Below are 9,472 nucleotides of genomic sequence, written 5' to 3' on the forward strand. Positions count from 1 at the left end.
ATAAATATGATATGTCATGATTGAATTGGACTCTACTTGAAAAGGTACTCGGGACATCAATCAACAACTCCAAAAGCCATAGCCTCACAGTCGAACTCGGATTGAATCCATTTGAAAAGTGTCGAAAAGATATCGACAAGGACTACAACAAGAAGAACCTAAGAGAGACCAAGACCTACGATTTGAGCCACCACTCAAATCAAAACAACAAAGACAAAACCAACAGCCTTGGTCACCAAGACAAGCAACAGACGAAATGTCCAAATCCACACAAGAGCACACATGCCCAAAACAACATAAGGCATGGAATGAAAGGTAAATCACACATTGAAACCATCGTTACTCTTCTTTCACAATTTCATTAATTAAACACAATATAAGCACTAATGCACAATGAAACTGAAAGATTTTCAGGCAAGGGTCCAAGAGTCACTACAAGACAAGTACATACCTTTCAATAATTAACATTAAGTTTAATCACCATTTAAACTATTCAATTACAATAACAACTTTAGATCTAATAAAGACACACTAGCATGTTCTCCATGATATTATCCCTTAAACATACTACAAGAGGTTCGAGATGAACATGATAGAGTCACAACACACAACTGGGCAGCAGTAAAACACATCCAGAATAGTCATCATGAAACAAAATAAAAAGCCCAAATGGGAGAATTTCCAATTCCAACACTAAGTACCAAAAAGAGCTCATTTCAACAATAAGTCAAATGTGACAACTGCCACAAAGAGAGTGATAGATAAAATTTGATGACTACTCCAAGAGAGGAAAATACTAAAAACCAATGCTAGCCCAACAACATGAGGAAAGTACCTCCAGCCCAATAAAATAAGGCATCAAACAAATCACATTACAAGTGATGACTGAGTACAGTCACACAAGAGGGATAAATCACCACACAATGCTAAGGAATACATCATCCCAACAATGTTAGAGAACACCCTCACACACATCAAACAGTATACCATCAGTAATCTCATGCATATGCAAAAAACAAAAATTTCCATGCAATGCAACATTTAAATGTTCATCAAATTAATACAGTTCTACATAAGCTTAAGAAGCAATCAGATTGGGGACTTAAGTCATTAACCCAAGGATATAATGCAAACCCACTCTTTGCAAAGATTCACAATAACACTCATTTTCAATGAAAGGAACCATTTCATCATTATAACAACAAAATAAAGAATCACAAATAAGATTCATCTATCTACTTACAACAAGGAGAAAGCAAGGGACAATGCACCTAACTCCACAAGGAGAAACAAAGAGAGGCACTCAAAGCCAACACATGGACACCAATTAGTGGTTCCATCCAAAGGGTCACACACGCAACCAACCAAACAAGGCACATCGATCCCACCTACAAAGCCAGGAAGACTCACTTCCTTCTCCACACATTGCTCTAGTTGCCTCTACTGGACAAGAAAGTCCATCACGAGTAGATACCAAAGCAACAAAGATCACGAGTTCTCACCAAGACACTCGCACTCAACCAACGCAGCAACAACTACATGGGCAACATAACACAGAGATCCCAATGTTTGAAACTAGGCTCTGATACCAGATGTAGTGCCTCGCTCGAAGATCCTTGGAAACAAGGATTCAAATCAAGCCAAGATATATATATATATATATATATTTACAAGTATGAATGCACAAGACAACATCATACAGGGATCACAAAGATCACAACGGAAGACTTCAACACAATCCTGGCAACCAACGAAACTCCGAATGCCACTACCTAACTGACACACCCAAACAAAATCCAACAACCACCACCACAAGATGAGGGCACAAGAAATGACCACTGATCAACAAAACACCAAGCTGGGGTAAAATGTAGAATCCCAAAATTTGGCTAAGCTTGAAATCCTGAAGCCTTGAAAATTGGCTAAGTCTGGATTTCTGAAGCCCTGAAATTTCCTAGAATCCATAACTTATCTCCGAGAGGTCTAAAACCTATCTCAAATGATTTGTTGCATATATTAAAATATATCTTAAGTATAAGGAATTAAATATACGTCAACTTATATTTTAAACCCCAAGAGACTAAACCAGAAACACGAAAACTCAATTTCAAGAAAAACCAACAGAATTCAAAATGCAACAACATAGGCTTGAAGAACGCCCAAAAGGGTATCCAGATCAACTCTCAAAAAGATCAGAACACTACAAAAAGTGTCCTCTATTGGCACGTGCAGGTTTTAACCAAAAGGCTTGCGACACTTTTCACAAAGGGAGGGTGACACTTCTCCTTTACTGCGTGTGACACTTCTGAAGAAGGCGTGCGATACTTGAAAAGTATCACGCGACATTTTTGATAAAGCTGTGCCACACTCTTCCAGTGTCGTACGACACTTCTCTAGTAATGCGTGCGACACTTTATAGTGTCGTACGACATTCTTTCTATGGGCGTGCGATACTTTATCAGTGTCGCACAATGCTGAACAAATGTCACCCATAGAAAGTAAAAACACTTCTAGAACTCAAAAATGGGGAAAAAATGACAAAAGAACCTCCACACCGAGGAGTACCGGATCCACAAAGGCTCGAGGAATGAACACTCGAGCGCAAGAACAACACAGAAAGGAGAACGTCTATCCATCTAAACTATAGCAGCAAAGAACACACTGAAATAAACATCGTAGAGAACAAAAGCAACATCGCAATGTACAGAAATACATCTCAGGAACAAAACAACCAAAGTACGTGGTTCCTCCCAACTGTCAATAGCATCATAAGACCATCGTGGATCCTAGCCATCCCCCGCACGTAACATCCCAAGCCATCGACCAGGTCGTCGGTACTGTCATAATAGGGACGTCACTACTAAAAACATGCAACAATATAAGCATAAGGAAATCTAACATGCTAGTAGAAAAGCATAAGATAATCCTACAGTAGATAACATCACCTATCACATGCTAAATAGCAATAAGCAACAGATATGCTAATACAATAATTCATAGCATCTAATCATATGCTAAACATCATAATAAGGGAATGCGCCAAATAAAATAACATCATCTAAACATGATATAGAAGCATCCCAATGAAAGCATAAATCATAAGAAAGCATACTCCGAAACCTGAAGTACCAAGTGAAGACATCTAGCAACGATCGCATTAGGACAAAAGATCATCTCTGTACACCGATCCCTAGTAGTGGTGAAGGTAGTTACGCCTCCCAACCACGTGGCACCCGTAGGACCACACCCGCCATGCTGATGGAGATAATGATCCAACCACAAACACACATAAAGCACAACATCGAAGGCTAACACTCATGCCAGACAGTATGATGGCTGAACTAAGAACCTAAGACAATGCAAGGAGTAAAGGTCCTAGTCAGACACTCAATAGGCTACTATGTAGGGGCTGACATCCTGGAGAGTTGCTTGGCATCAAAAAGCCCAAGCTTGGATTGTGTGTCCTCAAACTTAAATGGGTGCTCACACATTGTGTCCTCGAACTTAATCGGGTGCTCACACATTGTGTCCTCGAACTTAATCGGGTGCTCACACATTTTACTTATCTTAAGTTTTATTACTAGTCACACATTTTATTTAATTATCACTTATATAAAGCTTCCTTTGCCAACCCATGACGCCATGATCGTCGGGCTGCAAGATAGAAGCCCCCTCCATATGCTACCCTACCCTACCCATGCTCATCCTATGACAAGTGCCCGTGAGCATGCATACTCCCATCCCAACCCCAATGATCATAACTTTTGGCAAATCCATGGAAGATCGGGCCTCGCAAGTCACCCAACAAATGTACGCACACGTACTCGTGTGTGGTGCACCACCATCACGAAGATCATAACACAAGGACAAGAATGAGAACATAATGCAAAGAAAACACCCAACTGAAAGCAACACAAGAAGGACAGATTCTACATGAATCCCAAAGATGATAAAATAATACATCATTAAATCACTCAATCGGCCTCAATCCGAGAGTATGGATTCCACACGAATCTCAATAATGCAACAAGACCAAACATCATGAACTCACTCAACCGGCCTCAATCCAAGAGTATGGATTCTACACAAATCCTAACATTCACAAACAAAAGCAAAGGTCTAAAAGAAACAATAACAAGAAGTATAAAATCACTCAACCGAACACAATTTTGGGAGTATGGATGCAACATGCATCCCAATGCAACATAAAAGCACAAAAGTGGTTTGACTGATATCCAAACAGATCATCAAGGTCCACGACCCACATTGTGCCAAGAAAACCCACGAAAATAGTGCGGCATGCAAAACGAGGTAAAAACTCCAAAAATTTGGAAAACTTCAAAATTAAAACCCGTTTGGCCTTTGGGTTCAAAAACCCTAAAAATAAATGGAATTGGACACCGTATGCAAAAACGGCCAGCATAACGGCGTAAAATTCCAAACCCTCATCCCAAAAAACAAAGAAATGTTCATACCCACCCAACTGGGTAGAACTAACATACAGAAACGGAGGGGAACACTAGTTCTCAGCCTCCAAACAAATGGCTACCAAAAACAGAAGCTGAAACAATAAAACGAGAAAGCCCTACCTCACAGCCAAAAGGGGAAAATGAGAATTTGAACCATAAAATAAATATCCTGCAGAAGTAGCTGAAAATCGTGGCAATCCAAGGTTTCCTTGAGCCGGATCCAATGAGCCCAACCTCGCGACAATCCCATGCCTGTAACTCCCACAATGAACAAAACAATAAATCCTCATGAAGAGGATTTTGGGTTTTACTCTCCAACTTTCCAATTCAAAAGTGAGAAGTGAGGAATTAAATTCCTCTTTGGATACTTATTCACTTTTCGGGTGAATAATCGATTAGGGCATTTAACCAGCCAATCTAGTTAAACCTCGAATCGACCCAAATGAAAACAAGCTATTCCTATAAATAGGAATTCATCTATGGAAAAGCTGCCAGAAATTAAAATAAAACAATTAAAAAGCCCGAAAACCCAAAAACACATAAATCTCCTTAAACAACTTTCGCAACAATGCGAACCTCTAAATGCACAAACATGCTTACTGGTCTAATCACATAATGCAATGAGTTTGAATTTAATAATCACTAAAAGGTTTAAATTAAACATTTAATTAAAGATACATCGACCATACAAGGACGACATTGGTAAAATATGAACGGCTGAATCATTAACTCCATGTGCAACTGCCAGGGATATAAATCCTGCACACTAAACAACACGGTCAAGTGCAATTGCATATAATAACATAGCCGAAGAAATAATGCGTCAAATCACCTAATTTAACCATTTATTTAATTAGATTAAAATAATCTATTTACATCACTCATGTTCGCATAAAGCATAACAATGTAGGAATGAAGTAAATAACCATAGCATTAAATCCATCACATAATATAATAAGAGATATGTCCAAATACCAGATAACCAGATAACATCATAAAACACACTGTCATCTCAAAATGGCATCATCATGCAATATGATTAACTGAATAGCATAGTAGTCTAAAATCCATGATATTGGAATCAAAGTGCAGCATCTGACCCTCGGGTCCTCTCAAATGTAAACATAACATTAGTAACAAATATCTCTCTAATTAGAAATATAGCAAGGTAAATGCCTGTAGCACATAACCCAATAAATCAACATGGACAATCCATTTCTAATCATTAATGCATTTAATAAAGATTGATTACTCTGCATTAAAAAGGCATTTAAAACACATAAGCAAACATAGTTATAAACATGACTAACCACTGCTATAGGAACCTAGTCCAGTGTAGCATGGTAAAAGAACATAGTGCAATCTCTGCACACATCTCAAGGTAATCAAGGAACAACCTCATGATACCACATCGATCCTGGTAACCACTGGCACAAACCTCAGTGAACCAAAAATCACATCATAATCTCAAAGATTAGTCAAAAGCATAATCAACGCAACTGATAAAGAAACATAAATCCAAACACCTCAACAGTGTAGACCACTCAGGGTCAAAATCATGATCCATCACAACAAAAGATCAAGAAGGGTGCATCCATCAGGGTGACTTACAAAAGTCAAATGGGAGAGGCACTACAAAAGTGGGAATGGGGCAAAGAGTCAAAATGCAATCTCGCTAGATCACTGAGCAGTGGGATCGCTAGGTAGAGCTAACATGGGAATGAGCCAGCAGGGTTGGGGTCAAAAGGTCAAGGTGTTTGGCCCAAGTCAAAATCACGATCTCGACAGAAGATATATCCATAGGAATGCGAGATGTGGTTGCTACGAGAATTTAGGGCATGGGATCGCTAGGTAGCTGCAGGATAGGGTAATAGCCAAGAAGCAATCTCGCCATAATATATTTTTGCGAGAATGCTATTTTGTAGGCTTTGTGAGAACAAGGGGTTGGCTAAAAGAATGGTAGGAAAAGCTAAGGTTGGGGAAAGGTAGGATGGGAGGATAAAAATTGAGATAAAACTGATGTTTGGATTTGTTTTGGTGGTGTGTAGTGGTCCTTGAATGTGCTAGTGTTATGGGAGTGACAAGCAGTAGTGTTGCGTGCCGGAGAGGCACTAACTCCTACCGATTAGGCATGGATCGAGGCAATCAAACTAGGCTACTTGGCAAGGTTGCCCCATACCTAGACTTACATGGTGATGGTTACAGTGCTATGCAAGAGATGGCAAAGTGAGACATCGACTTTCCACTTACCAACGTGGAAGATGATTGTGATGCTGGAGGATGTGTATCACATATTTAGACTGCTAGTACGAGGGACGCTAGTCATGGCGACTAGAGAGATGACAGCAGAGGCAGCCATATAGAGACTGGTGGGGCCTGGAGTCGAGTACAGGATCCAACGGGGACAATTTGTGTTAGATGAGCATCTGGATCATGTGGCGATAGAGAGGTAGATATATTTCTATGTGCTAGGGCTAGTTTTCGGGTACATTGCCCCAGATACAGATGGTATAGGGGTTACGATGGCATTGATTTTGGTGGTAATGTAGATTCTATATGTAGGATGCCCAGTGGCATGGGGTTCTTTGATGTTGGCTGAGCTGTTTTGGGACCTGCATCAGATAGTATACCAGGGTGGCGGCTGACAGGGGAGGAGTATTGGGTTTCCTACACTATTACAGGTACGGACATGGGAGAATATTGCAGTGCTCAAGCCATTGGGGTGTAGAGATATGCAAGCATATGAGGTAGTGGCATATAGCTGGGCCAAGCCATTGACATACCACCACACGGATTCAGTGGACTACTAGAGAGTGTGCATTGATGAGATAGTGATAGTGGTGTGGAGGCCATACATTGGCCTTGGAGCATGGGTAGAGGAGGGAGAGTAGATCCCATATACTATTTCCCCATGTTTTATGTTCAAGAGGTGGGAGTATGTGGTAGAGAAGTATAGGTTAGACAGGGTATTGCAGTAGTTTGGATGGCAGCAGGTAGCATTAGGAGATCCACATTGGTATCAACAGGTCACACGCAAGCCAGTGTCGATGTACGGGCCAGCCCTGCATCGAGACATATTGCTGAGGGCATGGCTAGAGTTGGAGCCGCATCAGTGGGATTCGTTTAGGAGGCTGGTAGACATAGGCTCCACCACAGAGTACCATGACACATGGGTGAGGACAAGGCCGATGGGGAGAGCATAGGGTACAAGGTCAGTAGGGGTGGCAGGCGAGCTAGCCCAAGCAGCCTGACATGAGCGGTATGTAGCTAGAGGGTTGTGACAGTAGGCAGCAACTGTTGCATAGGAGGAGGATCTAGCCCAATAAAGGAGGAGGGTTGGGGGAGGATAGGAGAGCTCAACCAAAGAGGAGAGCGGAGGAGAGGGGAGCCTAGCTAGAGAGAGGAGGAGAGGAGAGGAGAGGAGAGGAGGCATAGGGGCCACAAAGGGTAGCAAGGGGAGATGTAGAGGGATCATCTACTGTGGGAGGAGAAGATGGATTGGTAGCCTGGTACGCCTCGCTAGAGTAGGCACACGTAGTGATGAGCGAGCTACTTTGTGATACATAATAGGAGAGAGATCAGCTCCGTGTAGAGTAGGACTAGTTCAAATAGGAGTGGGATATAGCCTAGGGGCAGACAGACAAGGCAGGTGTGGAGGTGGGGAGGCTATAGATGGAGGTGGGCCAGGTGGAGGGGAGGTTGGATACCATGACTCTAGAGTGGCAGGCGGTGCAAGCAAGACTAGACGCCCTCCAGCGGGAGCGAGATAGGCTGGTGGTGGAGGTGGCAACCTTACAAGCATAGGTGGTAGTGGGAGGGGGTTTGGATGAGCTGCAAAGACTCTTGGTAGAGATGGAGGATTTGAGGGAGAGGGTTGGATTCTACCAGGGGAGGTACCATGCCACAGTACCAGCATTGCAAATTGAGCACTACAGGCGATCGACTCTGTCATGGACAACAGGTACCCACATAAGGATGTAGGGAGGAGGGGAGAGTGGATGGAGCACTAGGGGGGAGAGTACAGGCGAGTCCCAAAAAATAGGGCACAGTCAGAGGGTAGTGTCGAGCCAATGGCGGGGGAGGAGGGAGGAGGCAGAGAGCTCTGAGATAGGGGGAGGACTGATGAGGCCACCACCTCCACCACCACCAGCACCAGGGGCTGGGAGAGGGGTAGAGGAGGAGACCGATGATGTAGGGATGTTGGGTTGACCATCGATGAGTAGGTTATTGTTGGGATACTGAGTATTCTATATATATTAGCTTTTTGAGATAGATGGAGATTTTGTGTGGGCTCAAACCCATTTGTATGATATGGACATTATATACTGATGGACTATTATTCTTTCTTTCATTCATTGATATATAGATCTGATGATTCTGGTGAGATATGTGTTATGGACTGTTGATGTTATCTATAGTGTTTGATAGGTAGTGATGTTTTGATGATATTACTGACAATTGGTGATGCAGGATGGATTATGTGTTGAGATTTTTATGATTGTGTTGATAGTTTTTTACGCAGGATGTGATATGTGCTACGATTTTATGATTGTGCTGATAGTTTTTGATGCCGAATGTGATATGTGATATGATTTTATGATTGTGCTGATAGTTTTTGATGTAGGATGTGATATGTGATATGATTTGGATATATGATGTGAGATGTTTTTGATGTGAGTTTTTTATGATGATGAGGATATGATGCAATTGATTCTAGCTATGAGTTGGCAGATGTGATGTGCTATATGTTGATAGGATTTTCTCTATGATTGCTTAGATGCGATGTGAGACATTTTATGATGTGATCCCAAATGATGTGGTTTACTCTATGATAGATATGATGTGGGATGTTTATGATGTGATCCCTAGTGATAGGATGTACTTTATGATATACGTTTGATGTGATTTTTGTTGATGTGTTTTACTTTATGATATATGATGTGATGTGTTGTTGTATCATGATAAAAATAAACTAAACGAGAAAAGATAAAGGATCCACCAAT

This window comes from Cupressus sempervirens, chromosome 7, assembly GCF_028749045.1.
Source record: "Cupressus sempervirens isolate cs-2001-9-10 chromosome 7, ASM2874904v1, whole genome shotgun sequence".
NCBI lineage: Eukaryota > Viridiplantae > Streptophyta > Pinopsida > Cupressales > Cupressaceae > Cupressus > Cupressus sempervirens.